The sequence below is a fragment of the Protopterus annectens genome, chromosome 1.part2 (genome assembly GCF_019279795.1).
Source record: "Protopterus annectens isolate FY-2018-M chromosome 1.part2, PAN1.0, whole genome shotgun sequence".
In the NCBI taxonomy this organism is placed as follows: domain Eukaryota; kingdom Metazoa; phylum Chordata; order Ceratodontiformes; family Protopteridae; genus Protopterus; species Protopterus annectens.
The window spans coordinates 84,884,226-84,911,249 of NC_056727.1; positions in this window are offsets into that span (position 1 = coordinate 84,884,226).

Sequence of the window (27,024 nt, forward strand, 5' to 3'; positions counted from 1 at the left end):
CAACAACAGTCAACAGTCACAGGTGTAGGGATATTATTCAAACTATCTGTATTACAGAACACTAGGCAGCTGAACTGCTAAACACACAGTACACATCTCACGTACACATACTCTTACAATACAGTTAACTGTAGTCTACAGAATGGGCATGTTACCTGCTTGCTCCAGGTGGATGTGCTGGGTGGCTCCGGACTCCATTACAACACATGTCAGTGGTTGATGTAGCTGTTGTCCAGGAGCCACCATGCTTAGGAGCAGCTCCTCCACTCTGGTGAGGGGGGGGGATGAATGGCCACCCCTCCACCTGTGGCAAGCTGATGTCTTTGGATATCAGATGCACACCACCGGACTTGTCTAATTAAATCACTGCAGTGATATCGTACCTGCTCATATGTCCGGTTATGTATGCCTATGTCATTTACCCGACTAACAAGCTCCTGCCACAGTGCAGTCCGCTCCTGCTGGTGCTGGCTGCTTCTGGAGAAGAGCATTGTGTACCGCTGCAATAGGCTGTCGAGTATCACCTCTTCCACATCTGCTGTATACGCTGGGTTGTGGTGGTGGGCCATCTGGATGAAAAAGATATGAACAATATGTGTGAGAGTGTCCTGTGTCACACTTTACACCTTTACCCACAAATATCACTTTACTGCCATATATACCATCCTATTGTCTGTCAGAGGTTGCACACATTCAATACCACTTATTGGTTCTCAGGCCACAACTAACTAACACTGCCTGGCAGACTCTATATATCACACCACTATACAACAGTACCCAACACACTGTTTGTGACACATTGCACAACCTCAAGACAGGGGTGTATATCACACTGATGCACGAACAGAGATGTCATCCATTGCAGTGGATGTGTAGTACAGGTACAGTAGTACCAATCAACCACCCTAGTCATTGATGCCATAGCCCTGCCTAACAGATGGGTCCAGTTGTTACTATAGGTGGCATACTGCTGTAACAGACTATATATGTTGCTGGATACACACATTTACCCCGTAACACACATATGATTGCAGCCATTGTACAGGCATAATCACACACACATCAGGCAAACATACAACGCACCACTGTATGACAACACAGATGAGCATTACCTGTGTACCATATGGTACTGTGTGCCACTACTTACACACCTTTATGTCTGCATTCTGTCCTCTGTGGAGACTACAGGAAACACACATGACAGTGTTTCCAAGCAATGTGAACACACACCATACTGTGCTGTTTAGGCCTACAGCTTTAGGTAGTACTAAAGTTCATATTGGTGATGGATTCACCAGCAGTGCCACTCGCTAAGCATACATGTATTGCTTTAGCCTACAATGAGACACCACGTTCGTCAATGGAGAACTACGTCACATCATCTTCCGTACTACTATGTCTGCCTAACAGTACATTACACATCAGTTGCTGTCCTCATAGCTAGGATAGTCACTACCATGTGAGATACAACATCACACTAAGCTATCACACCTTTACAAACCTTGCACACATTCAGCGTTACACTTATGCAACCTCACATAGCAGCTATTGCATTAAGTACATGTGTGAGTGCATAGTGTCATAGGTAGGTAATATGCTATTGGCCCTAGGGCCTACGGCAGCCTAGCCATATGCTACCCTGGCCTTTGACACACATGTACTTTGATTTCACTTGCCCCTGCCAACCTGAACCACAGAGGTGTTTCCTGGGGTGTATTACCAATCTCCCACACAATCATCAGGGGTATTTATAACAACTGCTAAGGAGGAGCCTTGTTTGCTATTGCTATGTGGTCTATTCCAGTGTATGGCATATCCCTGAGATGGGAACATATCCCTCCAGCATGTGCCGTTTAGTGAGCTGACAAGGTTTAGGGCCCTAGAGCGTGTATCCCGGAGGGATTGTGATATGTTGCCATGGTGGTTGTCACCCAGCTATGGGTGTGACATACCTCTATATGTCTGGCAGAGGTCACCTCTGTGTGGCCAGTATGCAATACAGTGTACTTGCGGTTTTGTGAGTCAGTCTGCATAGGGCATCTGTTTGCAGCCAGTATTACCTTCTGGGGGGGTCTGTCTGTGGCCTGTTCACCTGGTGTAGTTGTCATGTGAAGTACATACCACACAGGGCATTGTGATGAGTAGAGGGGAACTCTACCCTATACTTCCATAGCTGGCACACCTGTTGTCATGACACATACCACACAGCCTGATTACATGTGTAGTGTGGCACTGTCTTCATCAAAGCAGAGGCTACTGTCCACCTGTGTCCCATGTTCCCTTATCACACCTTCACTGTTAGGTAGATCTCTACCTATGTGGTAGTTAATCGGTACACTGTTTTGGGAAGGTGGAATGGCACTGCAGTATCAACACTTGTCTACAGTCCATGCCTTGGTCACCATACACCTGTTGCGGTACATATGAACCCGTGTCTCTCTCTCTCTCTCTCTCTCACTCTATATGTATATATATCTATATATATATATATATATATATGTAGATATACATATATATATATATATATATATATATATATATATATATATATATATTATATACATGCATATCTATACACATACATGTACACATCCGTTGCTGTACACGTGGATGTACATATAGGCACATGTACAGTCCACCTTTCATGATGGGGATATCACTTATGCAACAGTTGTGGGATGTACAGGTATGTGATTAAATTGCACAGTGTTGTGCAAAATGCATGTGGGTGGCCTCAGCCCTTATAGCATTAGCAGGCCTCCCTGGCTGTAACACAGCAGATCTGACAAATCTGTCCCACAGCATTTAACCACCACATGACCTATATCAACACTACCATAGCTGGCCTTAAGCATAGGCCAACTGGGCGGCCGCCTAGGGTGCCGCTCTAGCAGGGGTGCTTTTCCACTATTTATGTGGTGAAGTAAGACAAGGATGGGGGCACCAGGAAGTGTGGTAGGGGGTGCCGTGGAGCCCTTTTGCCTAGGGCACCAGTTGACCTACGGCTGCTCCTGTGCACTGCATGCTGTTTTCTAAGCCACACACTACGACCTACATGGATATATTTGCATATCAACTTTGACTGACAGATATCTGTGCACCCTTCACTAACAGTTGCAGTTTGTCCCTTGCCCTATGCACATGTACAGATACAAATAGATACATACTGCTGCCCCACATGGATGATTTGCAGTGTGTAGAGTACTCTTCAGGAACATCTATAACATGCCAACTCATACATGTGGGTTACATATCTTACCTTAGTATTCTCTGCTCTGTGTGTTACGGTTTTGTATTTTTTTTTTTATTGGTGTTTTTTTTCTTGTTTTCGCCCTCTATCCAATGTTCTGTCTCTGTTTCTCACTCTGTTCTGTTCTGTTCTGTCTCTGTCACTCTGTTCTGTGTCCGTGTGTGTGTGTGTGTGTGTGTGTGTGTGTGTGTGTGTGTGTGTGTGTGTGTCTCTCTCTCTCTCTCTGTCTCTCTCTCTCTCTCTCTCTCTCTCTCTCTCTCTCTCTCTCTCTATATCATTGCATGTGTGGACTGCAGGTACAGCCTGCTTTTTCTAGGTATCTGCACTTGTGCATGTGACAGCCTCTGCACCAATTGCTGCCCACCATTCAGTAATTGCCTGCAGCCTGCTGTTTGGAGATTGCATTACTCACTTTGATTGCAGCCCACTGCTATAAAATGCTAGGTTATGTAGGTGTTGCCCTTTCAGATTTCCAAGGTGGGGCCCATGCTTGTTTGCTCTGGACACCGTTGTGTCAGTCTGAAGGTTGGTATATGTCTCTTATCTGATGCTAGGGTTGTAGCCAGTTATATGGATGTTGTACTCAAACCTGAATGTTGCTGCTTCCAGTACACACATCTCAGTGTAGACATGCACGCACTCCTCCAAATGCTAACACAGGATACATGGGAGTATGTACTCTTTTCTCACTTACACAGTTAACTGCTATACAAATGTGGTTATTGCACTGTATTCCTGTGACAAGTATTGATCTTGATCTGATACTGTTTGGTGTCTGTAAGGTGCTACTGCAACATTATTCCCTACTAGGATGGCTGGTTCTCCTTTCACAGTCATGTCATGCAATTCCACAACCACTGCTGGTAAAGACACACAGAAAAGGATTTGTGTTATACCATTCCTAATTTCTATTTACATTCCCTCATTGTAATGCATGATATATTTATTTCAGAACCAATTTGTTTGTATATCTGCTGTGGCTTAGTGGTAATTCATGCAGTCTATTGTGTCAATGGTGTGGGGTTCGAGACTATCAGAGGTTTTTTCTTTTGCTGATCAGCAGAACAAGGGCCCTGCCATAGAGTGACTAAGGCACTTTTAAGCAGTTGTAAGTGGGTTTGTGTGACGCTTAGCGACGCTTAGCTAAGCGTACACATATGCACACTCGCTTAATCCCGCATACTACTGCTTAAAAGTGCTTACTCCCACTAACCTCCACGCTAATTTCTTTTAAAGAAAAGAAAATGGGGAGATATGAAAGTGGTGAAAAAGGGAGCACAAAGAGGGACACACAGTAGGTAAACAAGCTCGGGATGTGCAGGATGGGTGTAGGGAAGGTCCATAGCTGCCCATTTCTTTAACAGCAACAGCTGTGCATATGCAATGAATTTGGAGTGAAATTTGAAACCTTCCACCCCTGGGAGAGGGGTGAGGACAACAAAGTATGTTGTACTGCTACTTCTAATTATCAGCTTACATGTTTTCTCCGATGGACATGTGTGCGAAATGGGCAGTTATGTATGGGGCGTAATTTTTTTGTGGGTACAGATTGCCTTTTTTTTTTTTTCAGGTGAGAGTGCGAAGTGAGGTAGAGGAAGTAGGTATGTCAGGGGAGGTAGGTTGGGAAGGTAAACAGACAAGATAGACAAGATGCATACAGAGGCGGTGTATGACACATGGGGTGGGTGAACACAATTGACGGGGTCGGATGTTTGGAAATTGCAAGCCCATGAGCCCACAGATGGTAACAGTGGAACTGAGATCCTCACCCATGGGCAGTCACCACTGAACCTTCACAGTCCCGAGGGTGGCTGTGCTGGGGGCTGCGTAGGATGGGCAGGCTCACCCGTGAGATGCGCCACTCTCACCTCAAGCTGGCATAGGGGATCAGCGACTGAACGCTGGATCTCCCTACGCACCACAGCCCAGGCCCTTTGAAGGGTGACAGGTGGCCCTTCTCCGACCACGCTTGTATGGGGGGGACGAACCCCATCCCCTGCAGTGCTTTCACCCGAAGGTGGCACAGGACCAACGGAGGAGGGGAGCCCGGGCTGGCACCGGACCTGCTGGTGCCAGGTGCACTCGCCGGCTGAGGAGGGACAGGTGTATCCGCTGGGACTGGCCTTCCTATACGTTCTGTGATTAGGTGTGTTTAATTACAACATAAGCAAAACAGCATTCCAGATTAGTTGTAACAGCATGCAATAATATTCCCATTAACCCAACACACCAAGGGTACAACAGTTGAACAGCAAGCATAACACATGCATATATTGAACCACAGTGGTTATTCCAACAGCATGCAGGGATGTTTGGTAGCAACAGGCCACCATGATTGTGGTGTTTAAACAGGGCACATGCATCAATGTGAATGCAAATATTTATAGAACAATAGGACATATGTCCCAACAAATATTTAAGATTACACATACCCACTGAGGCGTGGAATTGTATGGTTTATGCACATACAGTAGGGTGTAGAAAAAACCTCGGTTAGCATCTTATAATGACCTTTTAGTCTACACTACATTCCTAGTGACTGCAAGTGTATATTCCCTGCCTGTATTATTACACTTGCCACCATACATTAGGTTGTGTAATGTGTTTGGCTAGTTCAATATATGCCTGACCTATATCTGACATACTAACTGTCCAGGATGCAGATGTTACTGCTACACATTTCTTGATTGCATTTATATTTCTTTATCTACATATCTGGGATGTTTTCACATGACATTTTCACTTCGATTTGTGCAGAATCCTGCATTTCTTGACACACACTCACATTTCTGGAGAAAAATAGCATGCTACACGTGTGCCAGGTTTACTTATTCATGCCAGCCAGTAACTGACTGTTGTGGACTGTATATATGTTTCACAGCTACTAGCACTTCCATCACCCACTTCATATGGGACTGCACAACTCTGGGTTGCCAGCATCTTTTCAAACAGTACTGTTTGTATAATGCAAGGGTACAACAACATTTCAGACTCTGTGACACAGACACACTCTGGGTTTTAGAACTTTATTAATGACATTACACACTTTTCCACAGGCTCACTCCTTTATTTATTTTAACAGTGCATATGGCAGACATGTTCAAGACATATAATACCTTTATTAATAGGTTAGAACAATCTTTTTTCAGGCTCACTCACTTATTTTATATGACAGTGCCAGCAGAGATGTTATTCCAGACATATGTTACCTTTCTTAATGAATTACTATACTCTTTTTCTGCCTCTCTAACGTTTTTATCGGACAGTATATGCAGAGGACTTATTCAGGCAATTTTATGGCTGTATTATTGGACTACAACACTTTCTTTCATGCTCTCTCCCATATTTTATATAACAATACATGCAAAATAATCACTAACCTGCCTGGTGGTGCAGCCTTAGCAGCCTATCAGCATAGGCTTGCTGATTCGTAGCACGGTCACCTGCAGCTGTAAAGTAAATGAAGGGATATTGAGACATACCTATTCGTTATACATACTACATTATCAGTTCTTACATACTGCATTCCATGGCTACATACTCAGTTGTGGGGCATCCTGCATCCCACGGGCCTCCTGTATCCATTGGTTCAGGCGGTCCTGCTTTTGTCTCTTCAGGTCTGCATGGTAATGACGGACCTGCTCACCAGTCCGAGGAATGCCTGTGGCACTGGTGAGGTCATGAGCTAACCGGTTCCAAGCCTCTGCCTTGTACTCCGTCCCTTGGAACTGGTCCTGCAGGAGTCTTGACTCATGACGGTGGACAAGTAGCCAAACCATGTATTTGGACTCCTTGATGCCCCAACATTGCGCTCGGAAGCATGTTCCCTCTCCGACACCAGACATTCTAACTGCAGATGTGAGCTACAATCAGTTATGGCGTGTATTCCTGCCTGTGGGGCTTAAATATGCCGCAGTTCCTGCACTTTTTTGTGATTGGCCGTTTTGTAAAATTCTCGGCTGACTGCAGACCTGCTTAGTAATGGTTAAACTACCATTCGTAAGTATATGAATGTTAATAATGGCTGTTTCCCCTATGTTGTCATGGCTTAGTTGTTCTGTACTTTGTTTCTGATGCACAGAGTCCTGGGTATGAACCTTGTTATTCATTTTATTTTCATATTATCCAGACAGGCTAGGGGGTGTGGCTGCATTTAAGCAATTTTGCTCTATGTTGCTCCTCGGTGCCCTACGGTGCCCTGGTTGGCGCGGCGCGCACGTCCGTGCAAACACATTACGCTAGGTAAAGCACCATTGAACTATGGGCACCTCTATTGCACTAGGTAAAGCGCTATTTAACTATGGGCAACTCTATTGTGCTAGGTAAAGCGCTATTAAACTATGGGCAACTCTATTGCGCAGGGTGAAGCGCTATTGAACTACGGGCAACTCTATTGTGCTGGGTGAAGTGCTGCTTAACTGCAGGCAATTTTATATCAGGATCCTTTAAAATATTTATTTTGTTCACTGATACATTGGCCATTTCACTGCTTTTTAGTAATGTTTAAACATATTTGTCAGGTATTATTTCATATACTGATTTAAAAAATAAATACGAAGGGGAGTGGTGAGACTTGAACCGTGAATGCCTCTTCTTTGTGCGAACACTCTATCATTACATTATTGCTATTTGGTGTGATTTGTATAAACATTCTTTCTTATGCTCTTCCATGTCAGAATTGCTAACTCTAGCTAAGCAATGGGCACACCCGCGCACACACGCGCAAATACCGGCAGCTATTTTGGGAATTTAAAACAATAAATTTAATGTTTTGCATTTTAGAACTGTGATAGGGGTTTACAATATCAGGGAGTGTGGTGTTGGGTGCAGGGACATTTGAGCGGACTCGCTCTTGTGTATTTGTTTTTTTTACTTTTAAAACACTTGCAGGGGTGTGGACATTTAGACTGCTCAGCAGTCGGACACACCCCCTGCTTTCTTACACGGTCCGTGTAAGACTTACGGTTGAGTCAGCATGCCCTCATGCATATTCATGGCATGCTGACATCATACCATGCAACTGCAACCTCTGAATATGACTTATTAAGTCTTATATGGAGGATTCGTGAATCCGGGGGACAGTGCATCCGTGACGGAGAGCGTGGGAAGCTTCACTCCAGCATAGTATGTAATTTGTCATATTATATTTGATTCCTTTTAATTTTCTCTTTAATGGATGGTCATTCCCTGCTATGCCTACTTTGTTAATTATAGATTTACTCATGTAGAACTATTAGAAATCACTGAATACTCACAAAGCAATATACTCTTCAGGTATCTTTGTTTTCAAACGTATAATTACACCTATCAGTCTACTGTCTTCATCTCTGTGCTTTGCTTACAAGGGACTGATCTCAACCTGCCTCGCTCAGCTCTACCAAATAGCTTCAACCTACCTCTGTCCATCTCAGCTATAAGCTATGTAAAACAAACATAATCAAGCTATTTAAAACAACTTAAACCTTCATAAATGACATTTGACTATATCCCATCATACTACCACAAGCACAGTATCATAATTGTGTATCCTATTTCAATCTTAATAAACATATGAATAAAGGAGGGCTATTCGTGACTACCCCTGGCTATATAGAAGTTCTCCCTCATAGTCCTGCTCAAAAAAATCATTCCAGCTACAGATTCATCAGACAAATCAGTGAGTACAATACTCCCCTTGGTATGTACCTAACCAGGCATATCCAACAATAGGAACATGCACAGACGTTCCTCACAAAAAGAATACAGGGCATAAGTAAAATGTCCTACGCAGACTGCCTCAAAGCCCTACCCCTGTATTGTGTCACTCTACAGGCTTTTGAGGGGTTTATATTACAGCAGTGAAAAACTGTTAACCAAACAGCCCCTCACACCCCCTGCTAATTATATATACCAACTCCAAGATCGAACTACAGTGAGGAAAGGGCAAATTGTCCGATCTTCACTTTACTGCAATCTCACAAAACACACTTTTATTACTGGCATTTTCAATTATAAAGCCATTTGATTTATGGCTTTTTTGATGCTGTAATATAGACCGCTTTTGAGGGCAGATCTATGCCTGGCATACAGGGCATTGTCAGACCCCACTCTGATGGACCTCCTGCATATCCACAAAACAAACAGCACCAGAATTATCCATTCTAAGGACTTAAACCTTGCCTGTGATATAAATAGGACCTGCTGAAGAGATAGGTATATATCCCAGAGACTACCTCATCTATGGAACAGGTTCCCCATCCATGTGAAGCAGAGTTCCTACTTAACCCAATTCAAGTGGACTTGGACAATTGGATAGGAAACCAGAAATTCATCCCTGGTTTGGCATCTATGTCTCCAATAGACACAGGTAACCTGTAAATAGTTCATCTCCCAGGCCCATGCTTATACTTTTCAAAGGTATCAGAATTTGTCAGAAATTTGGGATTTGTGGCTAGGCTTAAAAAGGCTCTTGTGGTCGTTAGCCTAATAAGCACCTATGAACTTATAAATTTATATTCAAATGCAATGCACTAACACTGTTAGTACTGAATAATTAACCTAAAGCCAGCTATTTATTCTAGAATGTTATATGTTTACTTGTATTTTTGCATGTTTTATTGATTTTTTTCTAGTCTGTCCGGACTTGGTTATTCATCTATTTATAGTAAATGTATAAATAGTGTTCTTCAAATCTAAAGCATAAGATTATATAGAATACAGTCAGCTAGAAAATGCTCACACATGGATTTATATATGTATTTATACATGTATTTTTATGCTTTATATTAGTATTTATGTTTATGTTTATACTTTATATGCATATTTACTATTAATGAGATAATACATGCTGTTTACATATTTGCTGATGCAGTCTTGACTATATTAATCTATACATGTATGCTAGGGCTCATTTTTTAACTGCACCTCAGGACAACGAGTCATTTGTAATCACTGGCTCTAAACTTTTTTTCTAATTGGATTTTGACAATATAACTATTGAAATTTGTTTGATTTGTTTGGTCCTTAAAGGTCAGTGTTCCAGAGGCACAGTTAGCTTTACAATTCATATTTTTTTTTGTACTCAAAGCTAACATTTCTGTCACTGTCTCTAGATCATTAATTATAGTGTCATTTTTAAATATTCTTAAAATATCTGACTATTTATTTTGTATGTATTTCCATTTGCCAAGTCTCACAACATTATAATTGCTGACTGTAACATTAATGATATTACTGCTGTACCCATATTTATTTTTTAAAGATTGTCTAGCAGAACTTTGGTAACAGGTATGGCAGTAAATATGTTTTCTGGTTTGCTGTTATCCGTGCATTCAGTTATCAAGATAACACTTATCTAAATGAATAGTCCAAATACAAGTGGTCACAGTGCAGAACCCAGTAGGATGCCAATAGAAAACCTGAGGTAAATCACAATTTACTAGACAGATAAGCCCTTGCCAAGGCTTTTTGTGTTTTGTTTTTTAATGAATAGTTCTTAACCAATATTTACTCACTGATGAATATGAACTGAGATTTTCATTTTTTTAGTTGTTCTTTTATATGGAATATTTCTGAATGTCTTAAGAACAAGAAAATGAGTGTGCATTATCCACATCCATGCTGTGGCATCTTTAACATAACCTAGTCTCCTGTGTCATTTTGAGTACTGTTAATCTTTCCTTAATTTTATATAATATACTGGTTAAGCAAAAGGGTCTATGGATCTTGATGGGTCACAACAGATTTTTTCAACTCAGCTTAAGGTATCTGTGTGTGTTTGATGGGATGGGATAGTATCAGCTCTCTAATGTGGTGGTGTGCAGTACAGTCCACTCAGAATAGCTTCTTCAGGAAAACAAAACCCTACAGATTAAATGTTATAAGGGATACCTTCAGAAATTCTCTTCAGAATGCATGCCAGATTTTTGCAACAAACATGGGAGGATTTATTTTGCATGGATGACTATAGACTTGGGAATGGTACAGTTGAGTCATCACAAATGAAAGTCCATTACAGAAAAGAAAGCCTCACATGAAAGAGTTCTATTTTTCAGAGTGATAGAGTGATTTATATCTATGCTAGTTGGAAGTATTGGATTTGATCTCAATGAATAGCTAGCCTCACTTCATCCCAGAAAAGGGAAAAATATCTAGACCTGGAATTTAAGACATTTGCTAAGCTACATTTCAAAATCACTATAGAAAATTTGAAAAATTCTGGAGGAATTTGATAGGATAGTTTACAGTAGTTATTTAGAGCTCATATAAGGATCATCATAAAATATATGCAAATGTTTCAGAAAACTGATTGGCCAAGACGCTCAGTATCCCTGACTGTTAAATATACTAATTATGAAAGAAAAGATTTGAGATGAATATTTGAGTGACATTTGTCTGATGGACAAAACTATTTTAAAAAATGCAGATTTAAAGCCACTTTCAGTGAGCAACTGAATAAATAAGCTTTTTTTTTGGCAGGGGCCAAGCCTTCCTCCCTGCATCTCTTGTGTCAGGGGACCCACACATAAACATACCCATTAACTTATACATACCAACTCTGCAATCTAACAATAGTGGAGAAATGTGAATAGTTCATGATCACTGAAAAGTAGCTTTTAATGATACACTGTTTGAGGTTTTATCAATCTGACAAATCATCATCACATACTCCTCATATTCCCAAAATGAAGTAGCAAGCAATTCTTGCACAAAAAGATCACTATAGTCACACAGGCATAACTGTTATTATTCACAAGGATGTGCCCTATGTTATTTGCTAGGCTATGAAACTCCTTTAAGTTATGCTTAATTATTAGTCATGGAACACATATAAGATAGCTTTGATCATTCTAATTATACTGCATACAGAACCTTTAGAGACAACACTGCAATCAAGATAAGAAAAAGGATCGCTAGGCCTGCAGGAGTCTAATTACAAAAAAGTAATGTCTTTCGGCTTTTCCCGGTTAGGGGTCACCACAGTGGAACTCCATTCCACTAATGGTTGGCAGTGGATTTTTACGGTGTCAAGTTGCCAGCCCGACGACCAACCTTCAAAGAAGGCATACCCATTCACGCACTTCTAATTGCAAAAACCCTAGGTAAATTTGGGTTAACAACATTTTTATTCAGCAATGACCATAATTCATTCAAAATCAGTTGACCTTTCAGATCAGTACATTCCAGAAAACTTGAGTCATTTATTTAAGAGTATCATATTAAGACTGCGAACATCACCTTTTCTCTCTGTAGAATGTCAGCGCAAAGTTGGCATTTAAACTTTTTTCCCCAAAGTCAAAAAGAATCCCTACGCTTTAATTGATTGTCTTTTCTTCTAAATCAGTGAGAGGGTAGGTTTTTTTCATCCCAGTACATATTATATTAATGAGCAACTTTGGTATTATGGCTTTTATGGTACCACAGTCATGAAGGTCTGCAGCTGCTGCTCCTTTCTACAAGGATGGGGACGTTAACCAAATTAATAGCTATAAACTACTGCAGACATATATCCAATAGCACAAGTAACAAGTCATACCGTGACTTCTATTGACTGAGTTAACTTTACTGAAGCATGTTTCTTGTCATTATAAAAGCGTTTGACACAGTTTAACATTCCATTTTAGTAGGCAGACAGAGGTCAAAATAGTTGACCATAGTGTTCTGTTGTGGTTTCACAGCTCTCCACCAAGATATACCCAATCCATTAGGTTGGGTACTGCTGTGACATGAACTGAGCTTTCCCAGATGGGAAATCCTCAGAAGTCAGTCTTGGAGACCTTCTTATTTTCAGGATTTGAGATGCAAAGGTGGCTTTCCTGTGGTAAAGTCATACTTGTTCAGTGTGCTGATGATGTATTAGTAAATGTCACCTCCGGAGCAGATAAATACAGCTTAATCTGCAGGAAGCCATACAATCTCCATGAACCCAATTATCTAACAGATGTCATTGACTGAATCATTCCAAATTCAAAGCCATGTTATACAGTCCAAGTTCTCATTCCTGAAGGAAAAATATGTTCTCCTTGTTCTCAACTCCAGGTATGTATGCCTGTTTCCACTGTGGACAAGTTAAATGTTTGGGACTTACCCTTGACCAGGAGCTGACCTACGCTACTCCTATGGCTATTACTGTCAAAATGTTTTGCCAGCAGTTGGGTATTAATTACAAGATCAATCTACACCTTACTGTGCCACTGAGGTTTAACATTACACAATCCATGCTATACCCTCATCTACTGTCTCCTTGAGGCTTAGCATTACATGTTACTTGCTATACCCTTATCTACTGTGCCACTGAGGCTTAGCATCACACAGTTCATACTGTACCCATATCTCCTGCTTCACAGTGCTGTCATATGCACTATACAACTGGGTCTTTTACAGCAACTGACTAGAACCCACAGCAAGGTGTTCAAGGTTTGCATCAGATGTTCTTAGTCATCACTGTTATGCCTTACTGGACTTGCGATGGGTCTCTTTTCATCTGCATACTACACAGACATTGCAAGATTCCAGTCAAAAATCTTCTTCAGTGGTACTTACTAGTCAGGATGGCCCAAGACTTTCTGGTGCTGTGGAATTAGTGTTTCATGTCAGAGTACCCCATCTCATGAAATCTCTTGCCAGTATAAGGTTAAGGATGACTCATACTACACAACTTAAAAAAATTAGCTCAACTCTTTCTTTTTTTTTCTTTTTAATGACACACATAGAGAGCTTTATGACCTAACTGCATGCTGACTCATTACTCAATTTCATCACTGTAAACACTGGACTCAAATGATATGCTCTAACATTACCAACTGTCATATGCACTATACAACTGGGTCTTTTACAGTATCTGATTAGAACCCACAGCAGCAGTTCAAGGCTTGCATCAGATGTTATTACTCACCATTGCTATGCCTTACTGGACTATGCTCCTGGTCAAGGGTGAGTCCCAAACATTTAACTTGTCCACAGTGGAAACAGGCATACATGCCAGGAGTTGAGAAAAAGGAGAACATATTTCTCCTTCAGGAATGAGAACTTGGACTCTATAGCATGGCTTTGAATTTGGAATGATTCAGTCAATAACATCTGTCAGATAATCGGGTTTATGGAGATTGTATGGATTCCTGCAGACACTCTAATATTATAACCAACTAAATTCCTGCTTTTATGTATATATTCTGTAATCAAGCCACCTAAATTCCTGACTTATGTATATATTCTGTATATACTGTAACCACTATTTGTAGCATTGTTTCTACTTCTGTACCAATTAATGTTTAATTTTTTTCTGAATCTATGTTCTTGTCGGAGCTTTTCTCCCCAGGCCTCCACCTGAAATGGGCTCTTTTAGGTCCAGTGGACTTTCCCGGTAAACAAATGCAATAAATAAATAAATAAATAAATATGCTCTAACATTAGAAGGATCTATTATTTGTCATGTGCATGTATTTCAGAGAACTGTAGCAGATCTCTGCATTATATAATGTAATTTGTTCATTTCTATACCGTGTTTTGTTTTATTGTTACTGGCATCTAATGCATTTTCTCCCTAGGTCTACTGTAAAGGAACTATACCTAGTCACAGTAACCTGGTGCTCAATTACAGCAAATAAGCAGACAAATAAATGCAAAAATAAATAAAAATAATGACTACATTTTCATATTGGAGTGCTTTCTCGGGACATTTGAAATATCTTTGGAAAGGAAATACTTGCCAGTTTTGAATATTGTTTCTTTGCTGAACCTGAAACATTTCTTTTTTATGCCTGGAAATTACCATTCTAGTACAAGAACACAGAAGAAATTAAAATCAGATGTGCCATTCATACTAAGTAGTTCCTGAATACAAAACCAAAACATATATTGTACGTGATCTTCTTTGACACACTAAACTCACTTATGGCATGGATTCACTGAAATGCACATTGGTCATGCTAATTGCACAAAGTGGACTGCTCAATTAGCTCCACTGTGAAAAGAGTGTGAAACTGTGATTCAGAGATGCCTATAACTACAATAAGCAATACCTCAGGAAACAGTCTCTCTCGTAATCTGTTCCAACAGTACAGTCAGTTTCAGGGAGAACTCCTGCAGAGGCACAGACGAATCATTATTAACCACACAAAACAAAAAATGTTAGTACAGACTCTGACCATAAGATACACAGTTCAGAAAATGCTTCATTCTGTATCATTGGCCCTGACACTTTTAAAAGCAATGAATTGTACATTACCATAAAATTCAGAGCTTAAGCTATAAAAACTGTAAAGTTTTTGCATGTTTTTCCTATGTGTATATTTTCTACAATAATTTCTTATGTTTCTAGTGCAGAGTATATACATGGCATTGATTCTAGTCATGTTTTGATATTGCTTAAAGGAAAACACTGATCTTAAATTATTTAAAATAATTTTATTCTCTTAGAGTTTAGATTTACTTAGTTTTGATATGCAGATTTTAGTGTAGCAAAATGTAAATGCAGCTGTTCTGCAGTTTATGTACTAATATATAATTTATTATTTTCTTCTCTGAGTCAGGTTCATTTAAAAAAATAACTAGGTGTGGTCAGTACTGAGTCAGTCTAGCACTTATAAGTGGAATGATACCTGGACTTTGGCCTTCTGCCTAACCACGCCATGTGGTCTATGATTATCTCAGTATTATATATGCAAAGTCTTGCTCAGTGCTTAAATGAACTGTTGACTCAAGGCTGGATTCAGAACAATAAGGTATAAGCCAGTTATATCGCGTTGCGACACAGTATACTGTGTTTAATGAAGTGAAGAATTCCTGAAGCTCCTCCCAGTGACTGTTACATCACACAGCCCAACAGAAAAAGCATATGTCAAGTTGCGCTGTGCAGTCGAGTATAACACAGTACAATGCAAATAAGAATTAATCTTACCTAACATACAGCATAACATAATATAACATAACATACCATCACATATCATGACATGACATTACATAATAAGGCATGACATGATGTGATATGATATGATGCAACATATTGTAATAAAACATAACATATCAAGTCAGTATTGTTGCAGAAAGCATAAGGCAGATACATTAGTTTCTATCCCATATTGCCATAAATTTCAAACTGATATAAAAACTCAGTCATTTCAGTTTCTACCAACCATTCTTGTAACCAGTTCTACATGTCAACCACCCCACCCCATAAAAAATACTTTTCCAAGGAAAGATAAACCTGTGCTGCTTTGATCTGTTGGTGATACCCTCTCCTGTCTACTCTCTTCCTTATTTTTATATCCAACCAGTCTTTCATCCATCTATATAAACATATAATATTCTCCTTGCCTGTTCTTATTTTGAGTGAAGAAAAAAGGGTAAGACTGCTCACCATATTCTTATGCATTAAACACTCTGTTCCCCTTATTGTCACTTTTCAGTTTGCCTTGTATGGTCTTCAAGCATAGCGTTTTCTTTTTTATTAATTATAATTTATTGCAATTTGTTAACTGAGTAGCAGGGCTGGTGTACTGACCATTTTCAGCCATGAAAAAAATAAATAAATAACAATATCGGGATTGGGCAAAAGTCGCTGTATATAAACCAGTTAAATCCAAAAAAGAAAACCTGGTGAGTACCACGGCAGCAGGAAAATAAAATAACAATAAAAAACACTCTGAGCAACTATGATAAAAACTATAAAAATGTTTAATGAAAATAACAACTTATGCAAAAGGTTAGCACTTTTAAAGTAAAAAACTGCTTCTTCAGACCTGAGATAAACCTGTCCCTGAAACGTTTATAAAAGCAGACAATTAACACAATCTGTTTTGCAGCTATGACCCAGGCTCTAGTGGAGCAATGGTATATAATACAGAAAAGCAGTACTGAAAGTAATGAAAAGTAGTAAAATAAAGTAAAGTAGTACTGAAGTTTTGTAAACTACAGCAAAGCAATACCGAATGATACAAAAACACAGAAAAGCAGTACTGATCAATGGTACAATACAGCAAATACAGTACTGATTAATATTAAAATACAGAAAAACAGTACCAAAAGTACTGAACAATAGTAAAATACAGAAAAGCAGTACTGAGCAAGAGTAAAGTATAGCAAAGTAATACTGAGCAACAGTAAAATTCAGAAACTGTAGCACCTAACAACAGTCAAATACAAAATATACAGCTTTGAACAATAGTGAAATACAGAACAACAGTACTGAACAACAGTAAAGCACAGAAAGGGAGTACTGAAAAAATAAATAATACAGAAAATGCTATGGTGAAAAATAGTGAAATATAGCAAAGCAGTGGTGAACAATGGTAAAATACAGAAATGCAGTACTGATTAATATCAAAATACAGAAAAGCAGTACTGAAAGTACCAAACAGAAGTAAAATATAGAAAAGCAGTACTAAGCAAGAGTAAAACAAGGAAAGGGAGTCCTAAACAATAGTAAAATACAGAAAAATGCAGTACTGAACAAAAGTAAAATGCAGAAAAGCAAAGCAGTACTGAAGAGCAGTAAAATACCATAAACTAGTACTGAATAACAGTAAAATGCAGAAAATTTAGCACTGAAAAATACAGAAAAGCAATACTTCAAAGTAAAATACAAAAAAGCAGTACTTAATAGTAAAGCACAGAAAATGAGTACTGAAAATACTAAAATACAGAAAATGCAGTACTGATCAATAGTAAAATACAGAAAATCAGTACTGAACAATAGTAAAACACAGAAAAGCAGTAATAAATAATAGTAACACTTTGTACTGAACAATAGAAAAATATAGAAAATGCAGTACTGAACAATAATAAAATACAAAAAAGCAGTACTAAACAATAGTAAAATACAAAAAATGCAGTAATGAACAATAATAAAATACAAAAAAAAGTACTGAACAATAGTAAAACACAGAAAAGGAGTACTGAAAAATAGTAAAAAGCATTGCTGATCAATAGTAAAATACAACAAAGCAGTACTGACCAATAGGAAAATACAGAAAATATAGCACTGAGCATTCATCAATGAATGCCCAGTCAAAAAAGTAAATTGTCTAGTACTTTGTATTATATTATACATAATGGTATACTATCAAAATGTGGAAATGCAGTTTGTTGAATATGAGTTGGTCGAATGTGTGTTCTACCAATGTCTGCAATGTTGAACTGAAAATATCTGAATTCATATTAGCAAAAGTAACTACACATTTGCTAATATGAAGTCAATGTTCTGAAATGAGATTGCTGTACAATGTGGATCAGGAAATTTTCCCTTTTTCTCACTGTAGTGCCATCTTGGAGTTGGTATATATAATATGCAGGGGGTGTGAGGGGTGCAGGAGGGATTGTCCCCCTGCAAAAACGTTAACGATAACACAGACTTTCAAAACTGTTTTCATTTTCATCATTTTGATAGTAAACCTATATAATCTGTAAGGGAGTAAAACAACTTAAACATACAACTGACTAAATATATTTACTAAGTTTGAAGCTCCAGCAAAAAAGTATAACTAAGAATAATGCAAGATTGCAGCTAAAAACATAACATATTTTGGTAACATTCATCCAGCGTAATAAAAGCTATTGCACTTCATCTTAATTTGAAGTTCTTCTGGCTTTCCTTTGAATGCTTCCAATGCTTGTTGAAATCTTCTTTCGTATGAAAGATGATTCCATGTGGCACTGGCTTCTTTTGAAAAAGCTCTTTTGCCTATTGACATTTTGATTCTCAGTCATATGATGGAGACCATCTTCATTAATGTCTCCAAGTGTGTCTGTTGGGTTCTTAATAGTTAACGGTATTCTAATGGGAGGGCATTGCTGGAGGTTTATAATTTTAAAGGTCAAGGTTTTGATCATAAGTATAGTCCTGGCATGCACAGCTACCCACCTGAGCCACTTAGGAGGTCACAATGATATATTCTGTTATCAGCTATTAAGGCAAAGTGATACATTTTATTTTCATCTACTGTGAGTTTCTTGGTGTTAGTAGCAGAGTGTTTTGCCACTAGAGGCAGGCCATACTTCAGTTTACATCTGAGGATATTTCTGACTACAGCTTGGCATGGCATGTGGAGAATGGAGATGGGAAATACAGCAGCAAAGCTTTAACTCCATTGGTATTTTGGTAATGACAATCTCAAAGTGAGTGATGAAGGATAACTTGTGATCCTGTGTGACCGCTAGGTGCTTTTTCAGTGTGCTACTGGGTTCAAGTTATCTTTTATTGCAATAGGATGAAGCTTTACCAATTTTCATGATTGCCAGCAAGGATTAAGGATTGCTGTTGATCCAAATAGAGATATTTAAGATTTTGTTTTGTAAATTTTCTTGTAGCATTTGATGTTTTTACTGGAATTAAGACATTCAGCATAACCAGCATGCAGAACTGAGCTAAGCTGTAGAAGAGCCAAGATAATATTGATAATAATGAAAATAGTAAAGGGCAAAGGACAGACCCCTGTGGATCCCCTATGTTGAGTGTACCAGTTTCTAAGCATGTTTTGATTTTAAGATACTATCTATTAAATTAGATTAAGTTAAACCACGTGAGTTTGTGTAGTAATATATGGTGGTTAACAGTTTTAAAGACTCTTGTCATATCTACAAAGAGAGCACCTGTAAGAAGGCCATTGCTTATTCTGGAACATATAGAATCTGTATCAGTATATAATGTGGTCATTATAATGAAAAACATTTTGAAACCTGTGTGTTTGGTCTCAAAGGAGGCTATAATTGTTTACGTGGTCTAATAGTTGTTTATATAATATTTTTTGGGGGAATTTTTGTCAAAGAGGCCAGGTTTAACATGTATTTTCAGTCCTTGTAGTCTTCATTGACTAAACGTTTTGGCAGAGGGAATGCTTGAACAGAGAGGGAACTGTACTGGATTTTAGGGAAAGGGTGAAGATGTATGTAAAGGGTTTGGGTACAACTACTGCTGCAATTTTTAGAAATGGTGGATGCAAGATCCAAAAGTATCGCACCTGTGCTATGTTTAATTTTATTAGGTATTTTTTACATTTATTTACTTCTGATTTCTTTTACTGCAGAACATGGCATTGTATTCAGCCAAGTGGTATAAGTGGAAGGAGATGCTCCAAACTATTACAAACTGGAGATTGATCAGTTTTAGACAGATGTACATAGCTGCTATTGTGTCATGTATGACATTGTTACCATTTGTAGAGAAGGAGTTTTCATTCATTTGGGATACACTGGTACCTAAGTACATTTTCTTGGTGATTTGGCTGATTATTGCATTATTACTTGCCAGAAGTGATTTGGGGGGAAGAGATGATTTCTTGTCTTCTTGCAAGGTATGTGACCTTAGCTGAATTAGTCGTATTTGAGAAAGAGTATTGTTGAAGCAGACTTGTGCTATATTTGGACTGGTATTAGAAAAAATAGTTGACCAATTAATCACTTCTGTCAGGGTTTCTATGATGTCTTGTTTTGAGTCAAAGACTACTCTGACTTTTATTATTTCTAGTGACATTTTTGTCATCATCTATGTCAAATATGGACTTACAGGACAATGGTCACTGAGGTTATTTGGAAAGATTGTTATCTGTAGACATCTATGCATATATAAGAGTTTGAATGACATCTAATGAGTATGTGCCTATTTATTTGTTTTACTGTTTGATTTAGTCCCACTTCTAGTACACATTTATCAATTTGAGAGATGTTTGGACATGAAAGTGTATTATTAAAGGTTCCTTGTAGGATGAGTTTTTTTGGGGGGGGAGATAGAAAAGAAATGAGATTAATGGTATTCTTGATTGTTGAGATGGAGGATTGTGAGGGTATGTACAAGAGACAAGGTTAAGGTGGATATGGTGGTGAATCCAGTTAGGACATTTATCATCTGCTATACTAGCTTTTGTTATTGTTGTAATATCAAGGTGTGTATTTCTAACACACTTATCATATAAAATGATGGAAAAAATATATCCTTAGGCCATGTTTCAATGATAGCGAAAATGGGGATCTATATCAAAATTCTGAAGAGGTACAACGCTGAATATGAAAACATCGAACGCAAAATATCGAATGGTGAAAATAGCGAGGCCCCAGAACATCGAAATCTTACCTAGGGCAAGATTTTGGTGGGCCGTTCCGTGGTTTCGCTATTTCTTCCACTGTGGTGCGAGAGTTACAGACCTTAGGGTTAGGGTGTGGGTTAAGGTAAGTGGATAGTTAGTAATGTATGTATGGTGTAGTGTAGGGTTGTGTTTTGTTAACTGTATGTGTGTGTATTAATTAGTTTGTGCATAGATTTGTGGGGTATGTGTGCGATAGTTACGGACCTTAGGGTTAGGGTGCAGGTTAAGGTAAGTGGATAGTTAGTAATGCATGTGTGGTTTAGTGTGGGGTTGGGTTTGTTAAATGTATGTGTGTGGTTTATTTATTTTGGTGTGCTTGTGGGAAAAAAATTGCTATTCTGAGCACTTGAGGTTTTCAATATTCGAAATTCCAAGTTAGAACATATGGTATTCGATATTTTGGAATTTCGAATATATGATATAGACCCACTAAAATGTATGGATCTTGATGATTTTGCCAAATTTCAAGACTGAGTGCATATGTTGCAGTTGCATTTGGGGTAAGCAATTTTGGTGAATATCTTCTGATTATTTATACGAAGCTATGATATAGTATAAATGGAAGGCTAAGGTTGCTATGATGTTGTTGCAGTATAATTTCTTCTGGATACAAGTTTATATTGAAGATAATTGCTTATAAACAGCTGTGGGAGTAATATGTACCGTTATTGAACTGTGCAGTTTAAATTTACTATGGTTATCTTGAACTGGATAGATGCCCGATAGAAGAAGCCATAAAAGTAGGACAATAAGAATGCAAAGCACAGGTAAGTAGAGTTTAAGGTAAGATGGAGATGTTAGATGGGATTTCAATGCAATAAGGCCTCCATAACTGAGCCCAGTATTCCAGCTATGGACAAATCAATGCCTGATAAAGGGTTATGAATTCCTTTCTGTCTCCAGATTCCATCCCACCTCCAAATATATAACTCAACATTTAATGTGTTTTTCCCACTACCATTTCATTTCATCCCTGATAATTTGGATATTTTGTAATGTTAGCTTTCAGGTCCTTTCTAGTCTAATTTTTGCCTTTCTACATTCAGCACCATAATTAACTTGCATTTGTAAGGACTGAAGCAACGTTGTCACCTTTTGTACATGACATCCAGTTTCCTTAGGTCGCTTTGCTCGCATCCTTGTGCTTCACTTCACCACTATCACTGACCTCATTTGTAATAATTAAATCACCTTTTCATTTCCTGCATGAGTTTTCAGATGAGCACATTGATTAGGAGATAACCTTAGCAATAATCCACTACAGCCCACCATGTCACTTTTTTACCCCATGATAGCACCTCTCCTTACACTATTATGTTCTATTTCTTGTTAGAGAAACACTTTTTGTACTCATCTACAGATCATTTTGTCCACTGGTATCCCTCTCTTCTTTCTAAGAAGTATATTGCCCAGGACTAAATCAAACATGTGGATGAAATCTTGAATGATCATATCCACAAGCATATCTCCATCCTCTTCATTAATGACTCTTTCACATTCACGTTCTTTATGCTAACATTTTCTACCTGCAATGGATCCATGTTGAAATGTCTTTATTAGTCAATTATCCTTTATGAATCATGAAAGTCTTGGTTTAATTTCCACTTCTATTTTTTGCCCAACGCAAAAGTTAGTTTCACTGGTTAGGACTCTTGGGATACGTCATGCTTTAACCTTAGTGATTGATATCATTTCTTCTTGCCTTCCATTCCCAGGTACTATACCCGGCCTAAGAGTCTTACTAAATATCTTTTTTAAAGATGTTACAAAAACTCCTGCAGACCTTTTTAGGATCCTTGGTTGGATCCTATCTGATCCCTGCACCCTGTCCTCCTTGACTGCCCTTTCTGTGTCAATGACTTTGCCCACTCTTCCCCTGCTTCTGTCCTGCCTTCCCAGACTGGTATCCTCCCTTCTGCTTCTTGGAGGTTTATCTTCTCCATGCACTACCAGTTACAAAGGAAAAAGAAGGTGAAGGGCTTTACCAGCTTTGAAAGCAGAGACAGTAAACAAGAAAAAAAATCAGGGACAGTTTTTAAATACTGCCCTAATTTAACAAACTGACATCTGTAAACTTCCGTCGAGATAGGAAATCAGATAATCAGGGACCGAAAGAACAACCTTCCCTTATACAACAGTCACAACACTTAGGGCAGGATTCACGATGGCTTGCACGGAGTCTAAGAGTCGTGTAAGACTCCATGCAGCCATAGCGATCCAGGAACAGCCCAAAATACCGTGTAAGAGACCAGCTAAAACGTCTCTTACACGGGCAGGGCATGGATATGCTAATTACCTCACTTGCAGCCAAAAGGCATGCAAAAGAGGGAGATTAGCAACCCATGAAGCTGAAACCAGCCTGTGTAAGAGTCGTGTTAGGTGCAGAAATGTACTCAGTTGACAACTGAGTACGTTTCTGCAAATAACACAATGGAGCCATGTCAGCTCCAAATAAAGTGTGCATATGTGTCAGGCAGCATGTCAATGGCCAAATATGTGGCCATTGGCACGGTAACCCGATGCAAACATGAAAAAAAAATAATATTTTTTTTGACGATCGGCGAGGTTTAAACCCAGCGCAGCCCCTCACAAACGGGCTGCGCTATATAAAACATAAAAATAAAGGTTTTAAACCCACAAATGTGGGTTTTATGCAATGCATGGATTTACAATGCAGGGACTAGCAGACTGAAAACAACATGGCCACCGTTTAGTGGTTGCTAAGGGGGGAAGCTGAGTTTAAGACACGTAACTAAGCATTAGTAGGCAATCCTATGTAAATGAGTGGTAGGATAGTGAATCTCACTGTCACATAGCAAATGAGCACATTCTGTGTAGTGTAAGAGTTAGATAAGGGGGAGTAACAGAGTAGGAGATAGGTGACATCACAGGGGGGAATGTTAGAAAGAAATCAAGCTCATTGGAGCAAAGTGGTATGTGAAAGATGTCAGTCACACAGCATAGAAAGAGGAGTGTCAACAGATAAGCATGGGAAAGTCAAGAAATGGAAGGTGTACACTGTGGCTAACACCAAAGTTTCTTGCTGTGCGTGCATGCATGCGTGTGCGCACTGGGAGGCGTGAGTAAGACAGAGTGTGCGCGTGTAAGGCAGAGTAAGCATGTAGGAGCGTGTTTAAAGATCTGTAAACCTGTTTGCGCTGGTGTGTACGTGTTTTAACCAGAATAAGCAGATTCTAGTCCGTGTAAGCATGTGTGCGCGTGTGGTAGCCACTGTGAGCGTGTTTTTGCTGGTATGCACGCTGCTCCCCCCTGAGGAAACAGAGAGGAAAAAGGAAGCAGAAGAAATAGTAGGAAGCTAGCAGGGAATACTGGTAGAGCTAGCAGGTGAAAACAATTAGAAGCAGGCAATTACACAGGCAGAATACAAGCCCAGCCCAGCACTTAAAACACTGCAAACAGCATTGCAGTATGTTTCTCTCAAGAGACACTGCAAGACAGGAGTAAGCTATTAGAAGTGAAAACTGAAAAAGCTGCACTCAGACCAAACATGCTAGGGGCTGCCATAGCTGTTATAAGGAGACATAGGAGACTTACTGAGGGTGGTGACAATGCAAATGCTGCCAGACAACCCACAGTGAGGAGATGGAGAAGAGTGTACAGGCCCAGGGTCACCTACCAGGGGTTACATGAGCTGGAGATAGTGGAGCACTATAGAGTGGACAGAGACCTCCTGCAGCAAATTGTTCAGCTGTGCAGGCCACACCTCACACACAGAACCAACAGAGGGGAACCCATCCCCGTGGAAACCAAGGTATGTGTTGGCCTAAGAATACTAGCAACAGGTACCTTCCAGAGACCAACTAGTGATATGATGGGGATCTCACAGGCATCAGCATCCAGGGTACTGCACCAGTTCCTGGATGCCATGTCGGTACATGTCAGAGATCATGTATATTTCCCCAATTCCCATGAGTCATTGGCCAGCAATATGCGACTCTTCCAGCAAATAGTGGAATACCCTGAGGTAGTGGGTGCAATAGACTGCACGCATATATGCATCAAGGCACTAGCTGGTGAGCGAGGTAGGGCCTACATTAACTGCAAGGGCTTCCCCTCCATCAACTGCCAGGTCATGTGTCATGCCCAGGGCATAATAATGAATGTGTGTGCTGGCTGCCCTGGAAGCTACCATGATTCCCATATCTGGCATCTGACGCAGCTGTACCAGACATTTGCTAATGGGGACATCCCACATGGTCACTTAGTGGGGGATGCTGGATATGCACTGGAGCCGTGGCTGATGACACCCATCAGAAACGCACACACACCTGAACAAGAACGCCATAATTAGGCACACGCACAAACACGAAATGTAATAGAGCATGTGTTTGGGCTGCTCAAGTCATGGTTCCGGTGCCTGGACCCATCTGGTGGAGCCTTGCAGTACTCACCAACTACAAGTACCCAAATTGTCATGGTATGTGCTATGCTACATAATATGATACTGCGAAAACAGCTGCAGCAGGACCAGCATAGGGCCGGGACAAACAGCCCCCCACCATTGCCAAGGCCATCACAGGCACAGCGTGACTCGGAGGAGGAACAACCTGAGCCTGCCCCAGTAGGCAGAAGGAGGCATGCCCAGTATGCCCTGGCCTTGGCAAAGAGGCAACGCATAGCACATACACTGGCTCAGTAGGAACCCTGGGAATGATACCCCTCTCTGACTCACTCATATAGTAAAAGGGACACCTAACATGACACAACCTGCTTTCAAACATGTACAGGGAGTGTAGTATGTGCATCCGACATAGGCAGCCCTGCAGCACCACCTGAGGCATGATTGCCATGTGTTAAGCAATGTAACACCATCTAGTATATGCAAACATGATGACCCTGCCTAACATCTCACCCTCACCAAGCATGATGCCACACTATGAAGACAACAAGATCAAGTACAATAATTGGCTGAATTATTGCTGCTAGTCAAAGGGGAACAAATGGCTGACAGCCTGGGATGACATGCCGAGCAAGACATGATGCTTCACCTGCTAGGGATGGCACGCACCCAGCACACCTGGCTGTGTGGATACTGGCAAAGGCTGTTGTCACCCCTACTGTGCCTTGAATAGGTAAGGCTGGAAACACAAACCCACCACCATAGGTAGCACAAGGGATAACAACCTGGACGTAATGCTACCCAATGCCAGAAGTCTAAACTGCTAGATGCATGCAGACCAAACCCACCTCAGCATGGAGAATGGTAATATCTGTTCTGTAACAGAAACCTGGGTCAAGGCTCAGAAGAGCACCCTAATACTACCAGGTTATGCCTTATACCATGCTTTACAGCCCCAAAACATGGAACAAACTACAATAGGAGTGTGGCTATCAATAATTGTCAAGGATAACCACACCCCCAGGTTGGTACCACAGCAAGAAGCAGCATGGACTATCCACGGGCAAGTAACAGTGGCTCAAACTGCGTCCCAGTTTGCAGCCTGCTACAGACCACCCTCCCAAACCCAGGAACCCCAGTCAGCCTTCCTGAAGACACTGCAGAGTATTAATGTCTCACCACATACCAGACAAGGCACACACAAAGTATGACATAGGTGGTAATCCATTATGTACGGAAGAAGTAATCAGGGACCTAGGGACACAAGTGGACAGTAACCCGTCATGTGACACTCACATTGCCAAGGTGGCCAGGAAGACCTGCTATATTGCCCACCTTAACATGAAAGGATGCACATG